This window comes from Manis pentadactyla, chromosome 18 (assembly GCF_030020395.1).
Source record: "Manis pentadactyla isolate mManPen7 chromosome 18, mManPen7.hap1, whole genome shotgun sequence".
In the NCBI taxonomy this organism is placed as follows: Eukaryota; Metazoa; Chordata; class Mammalia; order Pholidota; family Manidae; genus Manis; species Manis pentadactyla.
Window position 1 is genome coordinate 29,260,111 of NC_080036.1, and position 12,536 is coordinate 29,272,646.

At 43.5% G+C, this 12,536-nt stretch overlaps 1 long non-coding RNA gene across 1 annotated transcript in view; it reads left to right on the forward strand.

Moving 5' to 3' along the window:
- The window catches only part of LOC130681491 (uncharacterized), an 83,426-nt gene that overhangs the window by 1,398 nt on the left and 69,492 nt on the right, over positions 1-12,536 (forward strand). The window contains exon 2 of the long non-coding RNA XR_008994680.1: positions 147-279. This is a non-coding gene — a long non-coding RNA (uncharacterized LOC130681491). The remainder of the gene's footprint in view (positions 1-146; positions 280-12,536) is intronic.

Genomic DNA, 12,536 nt, shown 5'->3' on the forward strand with positions numbered 1-12,536 from the left:
TCTTCAACTATGACAGTTTTGACCACATATAGGGAATCAGGAGGTCTAGATGAAAAATGCTAATTAATTTTCTGCTGGTTCATTTAGAATCACGTAGCTGGTGTTACCATGTGACTTCTGAAATCAGTCCTGATATTTATTCCCAGGTCTTGACGTGCTTCCCCGCCACTCCTTGGAAACATGGAGGCAGGACATGGGACAAACCACTCCTGCACACAGAAGAGAATGCGGCACCGGCCGAGTAAAGACTGTCCAGGTCACGCTTGTGCTCTTGTTCAGGTCAGTAGTGGGACCTGGGCACGACCTGCCCCTTCTCTAGGCCTCTGCTTCTTCATCGGGCAGATGGGGGAGCCGCTGAGGGCCTGCCCTGCTCTCCCAGTCCCCCCTTTTGGCTTCTATGCTTCAACCTTGCCATTTTCCTTTTGTGTTCTGTTCCTTGTCTTAGGGAGCCCTAAAAACAGAATGTTGTTCCTAACTGTGCATTACCAGGGATTAGAAAAATCTTTATTAAAGAGGAGAAATGTTGAGAAGACACACAATAGGAAAATCCCTGTGACTGATGTTATGCAGGCATGAAGCAGCTCTTCTCAAATGAGAGGCTTGGTTGGGGCTTCCTGTCCCTAAGAGAGGCCTTTCCCAGGGGGGTGTGCTGTGACTGCCCCTCCTGAGAGCCGCTGGCATATGCTGAGGGGTCAGCAGGTTGAGTCAGGGGGATGCAGGGCCGATGGGGCTGCGTGAAAGGAGAGCCAGTACCTGTCTGAAGTGGGCAGTCGTTACTCTGCTTGTCATCTACTGGGAATGTGAACTCAGTTTGCCAGATTTCCTGAGTTTTTAAGAGAAGCTGGAAATAACTCCGATATTTAAAAGTTGGCAACTAATTCAAATTTTTGATAAATATGGTGTGAGTCAAACAAAATATGTTTTTGGGCTACATCTGGCCAACGTGCTGTTCATTTGCACCCTCTGCTATAGACAGTGGTGTCTCCTTGAGATCTGGCCTTCTAGTACAGGCATACGGTGGAGATGGTGTGGTTTTGGTTCCAGACCATGGCAATAAAGGAAGTCAAATGAATTTTTTGGTTTCCAAGTGCATATAAAAGTTATGTTTACCCCACACTGTAGTCTATGTGCAATAGCAGTATGTCTAAAAGAAACAATGTACTGACCTTAATTAAAAATACTTTGTGGCTGAAAAAGGCTAACGATCACCCGCGCTTTCAGCAAGTCCTAATCACTGATCACAGATCACTATAACAAATATAATAATAATGAAAAGTTTGAGATGTTGTGAGAATTACCAAACTGTGACACAGAGATGCGAAATGAGCCAGTGCTGTTGGGAAAATGGTGCTGATAATGTGCTTGATGCAGCGCTGCCACAAACCTTCATTTTGTAAAAAAAAAACCCAATTATCTGTGAAGTGGCATAAGATGAGGTCTGTCTGTACATAGAAGGTGTGCCATAAACTGTTTATAGAATGAATATCACTCCTGATGGAGAATGGCTCTCAGACTGCCTGAGCTTTGAATGGCATTCTCAGAAGCTACACAGAGATTAGTAACAACCTTTATATGTTGGATTCAGAGTCCCTAATGGGCTGGTAAACTTTTCCAATATTTACACCCTGGTAAGACTCATTCCCATTGTTAATAATTCCGTTAGGTACAGAATAACCTCTCTTCGGGAAACAAATTCTCACAAGAAATTTTTTCTCAGTGGGGACAAATGAATTTGAAGAGGTTTTGTTATAATTTTTTTAAAAAGACAGTTTTATTCTTGGGATCATGTTGTTACACAGAAAAAAACCAACCCTTTTCCTATGGAAGTTTGGGCACTGGTCATGGGATCAGCGTGTTACAGCCTAGCAGGTGGGTGGGTAGCTGCCTCCCACTGGAGCCCGCAGAGGCTAGAGGTGGAGCTGGCCCCCGGCTGTGGCAGGGCGACTGGGGGAGGGAAGGGCACAGGGCAGCCAAGGCTTTTGATGAGGCTGAGAGCTGCGCTCTGGCAGAGGCCTTCTGAGGTGGCCTTGTCTGAGTCCTCACATTCCTTTGAGGACAGTGTTGGGAAAAACCAGGAGCCAGAAGTCACATCTGTGCCGTCACCTCCCAGCCCAGACATAGACACCTGGTGGCGGCAGGTCTGGGCACATCTGCAGCTCGGCTCCGCTGGGCATGGCGGCCTGACTAAGCAGCATTCGGGCCAAGCGGCCCCCTCCACTCCAGCTGCCTGCCGGAGGGCAGGCTGACCTGCCACAGGCCTGGCCCAGGTGTTGCAACCTCTCCCTGCCCGCCCCAGGGCTGCTCCCTGCTGAGAGAGAGGTGTGAGGCCATCCCAAAGGTGTTGCAGGGTTTTGGTAGCACAGAGCTGTTCCTGTTCTGTTTCTTCACCTTTCACCCAGGGCGGGGAGTGAAGGGGACCACAATGCTCAGAGGAGACTGCGTGGGTCATGGCCGGGGCGGTTTCGGTAGCGCACGACTGACTGCTGGATCTCAGGAGGGGACTCCGGTGCTAACTGCAACTGTAAATCCCAGACCGAAAACAAAAACCCAGGCCTGATTCTCAACTACTTCCCTGAGTGCCACCTGCCAGTGAGGCACCTTCTGAGCACAGTGGCTCCCTCCACGATCCAACACGGACAGGTTGAAAGCTTATGACTGTTCATGCAAGGGTAATGCTTGGAGAAACATTGCAAGGTTGGCTACTATTGTTTTGATACGTCTGGGGGTTGTGAAGTTAGCTTCTGATTTACTCTGTCCTCCATGGCCTTTACCCAGTCAATGACAGTCATTCGAAGGCTGTGATCTGCCTTCACGCAGCTCATTCTCTCCTCACCAAGGCAGTGGGAGGAAGATGCCACAGGTGGACTCCTTGGACATTTTATTTGGTACTCCAGTTACATCTTTGAACTCAAGGAGCTCTAGTTCTAATTGAAGGGTGGAAGAAATACTTAGCTCTTGAAAATCCCTTTGACTGGCACTTTGCATATTGAGTTGATGAATTGGGGGGGAGTTTTATGAGAACATGCATCAGAAGAAATCCTTCAAGGCTCATTATACATGGCGCCTTCTGCAAATTTAATGACCTGTTATCCAAACTGAAGAAGAAAATATTTGGGTTCCTGTAACTGGGAATTCCAAATTAGATCATACTGCTTTGGAAATTGGGAAGAGGGAAGGTGGGATATGGGACAGATTTTAAATTATTCTCAATTACTAATTGATATCAGACTTTTAAACCAATTTTTTGGGGGTTGCAAGGGTATTCTTAATGGAAAAGAAAACTATAAAAAAGTTACCCACTTTGTTATGTTTTTGAAAAGTAAAATCATCTTTAGATGTCTGCCTTAGCAAATTTAGAGGAAATAGATTCCTCTTTACAGAGTGTATCTCTGATACTGAATAAAAGTTTTAGTGATCCAGACTTTATGCATGAAAAAGAATCGTAGCAGATGCTATCCTATGATTGCCTCCGTGAGGCAATTCCTCCCCTAGCGGATTACAGGCATGCATGTCCTCCAGGTATGTACCCAACCCCAGTTCCACAGGTGATTGGTTCAGGTAACCCATGCTTAAACCAATCAGCACCAAGGTATTTTCCTGGCCACAGGGATAGGTTTCACAATGGTCCAATCAGCTCAAAGCTCAGGATTTACCGTGGATGGTGAGGAGAAGCCAAGCTCTTCTTTCCCCGTGGTTGTGAAGATGGAAACATTGGTTGCTGGCACCCATTCTGTGAATAATAGAGGAAAATGAGAAGGGGAGCAGAACTGACACATGGAGATGAGTAGAGTTGAAGGAATTGGAGGGAAATTCAGCTTAAATTCTTGCAAATCATGCCTGAAGCCTTTGGCCTCTTAAATTTGAGAACAGTTATGTCCCTTTCATCATTTAAGCCAGTTTGAGATTTCTTATTTTCAACAGACAGCTTCTCTACTGATAGAGGATTTGGTTTTGTAGGAAGATTATTCCCGGGTGGTGGAGACATGAAATACCAAGTACCCTCTGTCCCAACAGTCTTTGTTCTTTCACTCTTAGATGGCAGTAATGATAAGGATTAGGAGAGACTCTCCTGACACAGGCCCTCAGTCTTGGGCCAGGTGAGGTGATTCTTCCAACCACAGCACGTGGACGCTCTCCTCATGATTTTTTCCTTGATCGTACATCAGTGTTTCCCAGAAATGCACTGACCACATGCTTTGATATTAGAAACTTTTTGATATTAGAGACTTTTCTTCATTGGCTTTTGAGATTTGGGACAGTAGAGGCTGTTCATTTTTAGTGTATCTAGCACAGTGCTCTTGTGTCCCAGTAGGTGCTTCATAAATATGGGCTTTACCTATAGATGTGTAAATGAAGAGATTAAAAAACACATTCCTGACTTGTAGCTTCTTAAATGTACCTTCTTGTAAATGGCATAATTGAAGACTTCTAAAAATGTAATTGCTAACTGCACTTGGAAATCCACTTTGTCAAACTGTGGCTTCCAACACCTCGTCTCCAACGTCAAATCAGTTTTGATACTGATGTTTCCGAAAGGTGTGGCTTTTAATCCTCAAATTGCAGCACAAGTTTTAACAGGCCAGTTTTTTCTGTCCCCAGAACTTTAGTAATTAGCAAAATGCCCCAGCACTCACAGTTTATCAAAAGGCCAGTATGTAAGAGACGTACAGGAAACACGCCTGATATGCTCATGGAATGGAACTCACTGGAGGAGCACGGTGGTTACATGTCATGCTTAATTTGGGCCCAATCACTGAAGTTCAACCTAAGACTGCCAGCGGGAGGCCAGGAGCAAGCCCTGGGCTTAGATCCTAGATTTTAACAAAATCTAGTGACCTTAGTAGTGTCCATTATGGGGTCACACAACTTTGAATCATTTTCACAGCTATGGGTATTTTGCAACAGTCTTCACTACACACGCTTTAATACGAGTGGTTTTCTTGGGAGTCTGAAACAGGGCACAGAACAGCCAGTGAGTAACCTGCAAGTAATGCCTGTGGTGACGGTTTTGCTTTGTGCCCTTGGAGTGTCAGAAGCTGAGTCAGGACGTGGGTCACTCTCCATGAGTGCTGGGAAAGGAAGGTCCACACAGTCCAGGAGGAGAACCTTTCTTTTATCATTGTGCCTGTCAAGTCTTAAACACTAAAACATGGCGGTGTACATGAGGAAAGAGGAGGCATGGGCATTTCAAAGATAGCTTCCTAGAAGGAAAGGAAAAAGAGGAGCCGAGTTATTTGGCAGCGATGTAAGTTTAGCCCTGGAAAGGTCACTGTTTTAGAGGCTTGGTGTCCTCAGGGCCTGACAGAAGGGTCCACACACACCCTCACACTTGGGTTTCTGCAGAGCAGGCTTTCTGCCTGCACCTCCCCTCTCACTTTCTCTCTTCAGGACACTCCTAATGGATTGCAGATGTCCCATTTGGTTAGAAGCACGTTTCAGATACATCTGCCCTTCTTGCTTTTATGCAAAAAACACCTGCAAATCTTTATCTTTGGTTAGATTTACCACACATTTGAAGCTTTGAAATTTTGGTCCAGTGGGAAAGAGGAGCATGTGACCACCCTCCTTCTTGAGTTGGATTCCATAATGGACAATAGCATTTGGGGGAGATGTTTTCATTTTTCTTTAAGGATAATAGTCAGGAGGGCTTTAGCGGCCTCAGACCACCTTGGCTAAAGGCTAATTAATTTCTTTAATCCTGTAGAGTCTTTAAAAAAAACTGTGGTGACTGTGGGTAGACAGCTAGTGTGTGTGTGTTTCTTCCTGATTTTCTGAGTCTTAACAAAGGTAAGACCACAGCATCAGAGGAGGAGAGCACAGTGAAATGCTGGCAGACTGGCAAGGATCTGGTTACAGGACCAGCTTCCTAGTTCATGCCTTGGAAATGCCTGAGGTGTATTCCCAGTAAGTGAGTAAATCCCTCTGGGCCTCAAGGGATTTTAACCACTCCCTTTAGTCATTCAGCTTCAGGATATTCCATCCCAGCACCCAAGGAATGACAAATGCCATTGAAATAGTCCTGAGATAATAAAACAATAAAACCAGGAGCTGCGTCTGGGAAGGCTGAGAAGGAAATCCTCGTCCAGTGCGGTTTTGTAAGGAGGGAGGCATCTTTGGCTCACTGGGCACGGCCTGTGTAACTGTGAACAATACACTGGCTTTTTGGAGCCTCGGTTTTCTCATTCTGTAGAGTGGAGGAGACAAATTAAAGTCATTTTGTTCCACAAATAATTATTAACACTGAGTGCCTTCTGGGCGCCTGGCGCTGTGCTGGTGAGGACACAGGGTCTCTGACCTCGTGAGCAGCCCCTCCGCAGTGCTGCCAGGTCCTGACAACTCCCAGCATTCACTCACTGCTGACATAGGGGATGGGCTAGAACCCTCCGCCCCTCCTGGGCCTTCATCAGTTCCTGAATTTCAGTGTTCATGTGGTCTGCCCATCCAGCCATCTAGCCCTGCGATTCTTGCCCCTCCTGGGGCTTCACCTTCTCTTCCCCTGCTCACATCTTTATGCGCAGGTCAGTGTGTTTTGTACCTGTAGAGACCTCCTGTTTCCTGACTCCTCTCTTCTTTCTATCAGTCCCCTCCTGGCCTCTCTTTCTTACCTATGGAGTCAGAACCCCATTTCAGTTATTCTGATGGTAATCTGCAGTAGCCCATAATTCCCTGGCTCCATTATCCTTTGGCAGCTTCCAACAACCTAGTTTTAAACCTGGATCAATACTGTCATCAGCATCCTCGGTTTCAACATGCGACTGTTGATGGAGCACCAAGATGAAGGTGGAATGCGGTTGCTACCCCAGGGCCACATCTCTGTAGACAACTCCCCCTTTTCTTCCCCTCAGTGATTTAACCAGAATGCATGCACACCCATCTTTAATCTCTCTTCTTCTAGTCTCAGGCAATAGTGTTCCCCGTCCTCCATCAAGCTTACCCTCTGGGACCCTGTTAGGAAAAATCTCTCATTATTGTATCTTCAGTGTCTCCCTTTCCATTAGTCTTTTGCGCTCAGCCTATAAACATTTTTAACTCTCTCATATTAAGGGAAAAACACCCTTGTAGTGGACCATTATTTCAAGAGATTCCCCCTCCCAGTTCTCCCGGCATTCACAGTCCCGTGCAGACTCTAGGCTTGACTGTGTAATTTGCTTGGGCTAACAGGTCACTAGCAGGTGTGATACAAGTGCACATCGAGTTTATCTCCCTTGGATTATTTCCCACTGGAGCCCGGCCACCACGTCACAAGGAAGTCCAGAAATGTTCTGCTGGAGAGAATGGCCACGTGGAGGAGGCCCTGGAGCTTGAGTGGCCACTCTGGGAGGGAGGTCCTGCAACCACAGAGAGAAGCCTAGTGTCCACACTAGCTCTAGCATTGACCCACCAGTTGAGTGTAGCTCCAAGGCAGACCGAAGGAGAGACCGGCAGGAGAGCTAATGCGTATGGATAGAATCCCGAGAAAGAATACGTCTGTAAGTCGTGAGAGTGGTTTGGTGTGCAGACACAGGCATCCACAACAACCCTAAAGTAAAAAAGCAGGACCTCCTCTTTGTCACACACCTTCTGCACTCTTTCTTCTTGTCCAAGCTTCTGTCTCAATTCCTCTATTCCTAATCTAACGGGCAATCTTCAGCTGTTCCCACGACGCCTCTCTGCCGCTTCAGTCTCTGGGGACCACAGATTCCCCGAGTTCCAAACTCACGCTTCTGGTCCTCCTCACCCCTTCCCACCAGACTGTCCACGTCCTTCGCGGGTTCCTTCTCTTCCCACGCCCTCTTCATGTTCCTCAGATTCTGTCCTCAGCCACCTGCTCCTTTTTACACTTTACACTCTGCCTCATTTGGTTTAGATGCTGTGAATACAGTATGAAAAGCTGTGCATAATTCTAGGCCTGCAGACCGTGGTGGTATGTAGTCGCTTTTCCTAAGCATGCCTGCCTCCACGCCTCTGCCCCCATCTCCTCTGCCTGCAGGAACCTGCTGAGAAGGGCCACTGCTCCCCACACCTCCTCTTGGCTAATGCCCACTTTTCCTTTAGACGTCATTCAAGCGCACTGTCCCCCATCATGTTTTTGCAGAGAGCCCCCCGTTTCTCTCTGCATGCTGGCTGCATGTCCCCACACCATGCTGTACTATAAGAATAAGTTCCATTTGCATTTAACACATTTTAATTATTTTTTTCTGTGTGTATGTGTCTCCTCTGCATTAGACTCTGAGCCCCCTGACATGAGAGGGCAGGTACATAGGTTTTATTTTTATCATCTTTATTCATTTTTCTTCTATTATTCTTTCCAAGTTTTCTGTCTCTTCTACTTTTAATCATTTTATTTCTCTTTAGGGAAAAACATCCATCTAATTACCACTTTTAAATTCAGTAACATAATTTTGTGCAGTTACATAATAGTTTAAAAGTGTATTTGTAGCTATTGTTATATCAATTTTCTCAATTCTAATTTTGCTTTCTTTTTTTTCTCTTAATTAGATTTGCCACTATATTGTTTATTTGTTTTGCTCTTTCAATGAGTCAAACTTCTATCTTTATTATTTCCTCTTATTTTTCTTAGGATTTCTTTTGTGTTCTATGTCTAGAAGTTTAAGCTGAATGCTACGTTCTTTTCAGAAAAATAATCTCATGCTCTAAATTCAACTTCTTGTTATTGTTAGCTGCATTTCCTATGTAATTCCTATGTAATATTTCCATGGCCATTTTTTCTAAATCATCTATTATATTATTATTTTTCTTTGAGTCAGATGATACATAAGTCTTTCCAATTCACTAATGAGTTTTTGTGTCTTTAACTTGATAATTTCTTATTTTACCACACTATGATCAGAGATGATGGGCAATAGAACTTCTATTTGTTTATTGACAGGATCTTATAAAAAATAATTTGTGTTTCTGCTTATAAAATATAATTTACTGACTCTACCTTAAAATTATATTTTTCATTTTCTCTAATTCTTTTTTGGTGCATACTCTATTTGTCACAACCTAATACCAGAGAATTAAAAATGTCCATTGCAGTCGTGTGTCAGTGTGTATGTGTGTGAGAGACACACACACACATACACACAGACACAGATACTCACAGAGTGTTAGAGACAGAGAGAGAGTGTGTTTTAGGGTTAGGGCCTGGGATCTTGGAAGGCTGCTCAGTGGGTAGTGTTGATGTGTGGATATCCCAAGACAAAGGGCTTAAAAATATTAAGGTAGAAATAGTTACATCAATCAACTATGCTCATGTCCTGTGCTCCCGTCACTGTTGCACTTCTGTTCTGTGTTATAATTGCTTGTTTGTATCCAGCATCAGCTTGAATCAGCCTTGTTCACCTGGTGTCCCAGTAGGTGCTCAATAAATATGTTTGCCAAATAAGTAAATATTTTTAGATTTTCTTTTTAAACCCAGCTTAAGATTCCTTATTCTCTAAAATGGCACCTGATCTGATTGCCCTGGCGGGCTGTTTTCCAGAGTTACCAGTTTGTCGCTACGCGGGCCCATCCATGGGGTAGCTCCCAACATGGCTGCGCTTCCTCAGAGCAGGCAAGGGACAGCAAGGGGGAGCAGGAGACAGCGAGCAAAGTGGAAGCTAGAATTATTTTGTAGCCGAACCTCAGAAGTGACATCCCATCGCTTCTGCCGTACTTTGTTAGGAGAGCGTCGCTGCGTGCAGCTCACACCGCAGGTGAGATATTTCCCAAAGGCCTGGGAGGGGTGCTCTGTGGAGCCTCCTGCAATGTGCAACTCCCTCTTTTTATTCTTTTGAAATGGGTTTTCCTTTTGTTCCAGTATCTATATTGGTTAGACATCAATAACATTCTTTTCCTGTTACTTGTAAAAACCTAATGTAGATTTTTATATTCATCTCCGTAACTTAATTTCAATAACAATCACAACTTTTCAATCATAACTTCCAATGAATAGTTATTTCACTGGTTTTGACCACAATGATCTGAATACTTTTGAAGAGTCTCTGCATAAACAGCACCGAGCTTATGATATTGTTGAGTCCCTGCAAATCTTAGAATGTCTTTGTTTCCCTTATAACCGAACAACCCATGAGTAGGGATGAAATCCTTGTGTGTCGCATGTACATCTTAGTGGACTATAGATGTTTCTCTTTCCTCTAATTTTTCATGTGTTACTTATTATTGACATAGAGTTGATATACAATATTATGTTGGTTTCAAGTATACAACATAGTGGTTTGACAGTTAATCTATATTATTAGATGTGCACCCCAACTAGTGTAGTTACTGTCAACACAGAAAGATGTTACAGAAATATTGGCCATATTCCCTATGCTGTACTTTAATCCCTGTGACTAATTTATATTATGAAACAAAATAAAACAAAACAAAATGGACAAAACAGCAGTAGACTCATAGGCACTGAGAAGTGACTAGTGCTTACCAGGGGGAGGGGCTGGGGTGGGTGGTGAAACAGGTGACAGGGAAAAAGAGGCATAAACCTCCTTTCTCTTTTAACATTCACTATTTCAGAAGAGATATATAAAGCGAGTTTGATTTTTAACCCCTTTGAATATGACCTTTCCCCCTGCCCCAATAGATTATCAGGTTCTAGGTATATTTTCTCCGCTTGAGGTTTAAGAATACATCAGGATATGTGTCAATATTGTTTTCATTTTATTGAATGTATCTGGGATAAGGTAAATCCTCTTGATTTCCAGTGTCAGATTTTTTTCCTTCAAATTCTGGGAACTTTGATAGTCAATTCTTAACCACCTGTTCCTTCTTTATTTGTATTCATGGAATGTATTCCCGGATTGGCTGTTAGGTCAGTGTCCTGTTCTTCAGGCTTATTGTCTTCTTGTGCTTCATTTACAACATTTTATATTGACTTGTTCTTTGGCATATCATTCTTAACATTACCACCTATTTGGATGAATTGATTCTCTGTAGTTTTTATTCCCCCTTTATGGCTTTTAATGAAGAACCAATTTCAGCTATTATGGGCATAATTTTGTTGCGTTCTGTTTTTATGCTGACCTATTCATCGACTGATATAATGAATTCCTTTATCTCCCTGGAAATGTAAAGCAGCTTTATCTTAGAGTTAACCTACTTGAGGAGGAAGATTTTCTTTTGGGGTCTTCCATTCTTCCATATTCTTTAGTGCTGCAGAGTTTTTCCTTAGGTCCTATGTTCCTTTTTCCTTTGAGTTTTTCTGAAAGTCTTTACTCTGTCTGGAAGACTTAAGAGATTAGATTGCTTAAAAAAACCCACATCCCATGATTCATTTGAACATGGAGAGCGCTCCCTGGGACTAGCGCCAAAGGTTCAATCAAAAGGCTGTCAATGACTCCCTTAAGAAGTTCCTGGATCTGAAAATGAAGGATAGACCAGGAATAGCTGCAGGTTAGCTAACCTAAATCTTTCTTGGAATAAGACTGGAGTATAAATCCATCAATAGATGCAGGTCACTCATCCCTCTTATACTGAATGGCTGAACAAAAAGAGTCTAGAGCAGACCAAATTTGTTCTTATTAATGCTGGTGAATTATTTCTTTGTTTTGGCTCATATTTCAACATTTCCTCTCTATCTCATGCATCTTCAGGCAACTTCTGGCCCAAATTTACAGTCTACACTTAATCTACCAGTATTTTTCCCCTATTTTGGGATTTCCGTCTTTCTATCCCTTTGGGTTCACCTTTCTTCTTGCTGAAGTAAGTCCTTCAGTAGTCTTTTCAGTGAGAATCTGTGATTGGCAGATGCCCTTAGACTCAATAAAGCTGAAAAAGCATTCATTTTGCTCTCACTCATGAATGACAGTTGAGCTGCGTGAAGAATTCTGAATCGATGGTGTTTCATTCCAGCACACTGCTGATGTTATTCCATTAGAAGTCTCCTGGCTTCTGATATCGTTGATGAGTAGTCCACTGTTGGTCTAATATCATTCTCTTGCAGGTCATTTACATTTAAAATAGTCATTTTAAAGTCATTTTCAGGCAATTCTATTATTATTATTTCTTCTGGAATGAACTCATCTACTCATTGTTGATTTAAAATGTAATGCAAGAGTGGTGACCAGATCCGGGATCGCTGTATAAAACTTAGATTAGGGTGGGACTCCCTTACCCATTAAAGGAGTCTGGAAAAAAGCATGCTAAGACTTCACCTGGACCAGGGGCTCTTAAAAAAGCCACTTACCTGTGGAGGTGGGAGAAACTCCACCTTGTCTCCAGGGCCTGAGAGGAGCTGTCTGCTGCCCAGTGTTCGGATCTGTGCTGTTCTGCGGTGACCTTGGCTTTGGCTTCCCATCTCTCAGGGGATCCCTCTGACCCCACCCATCAGCTCTGCTCGCCACTTGTAAGCTTGTGTCTCTGATGAATTTATAGTCCGTGGAAGTCATATTTTCTCTTTGAGCTTGGCTTTATATTTTTAGTGTTCTGTTTTCACATGTGATCTATCATTGTTATGTGGTTAGAGTTGGAGAGGGGCTCGAAGTGTGAACTGAACTCAATTTTTGACTAAGTTTTGTTTCCAAATGTAAATGTATATTGGAAGTTCAGTTTCGCTT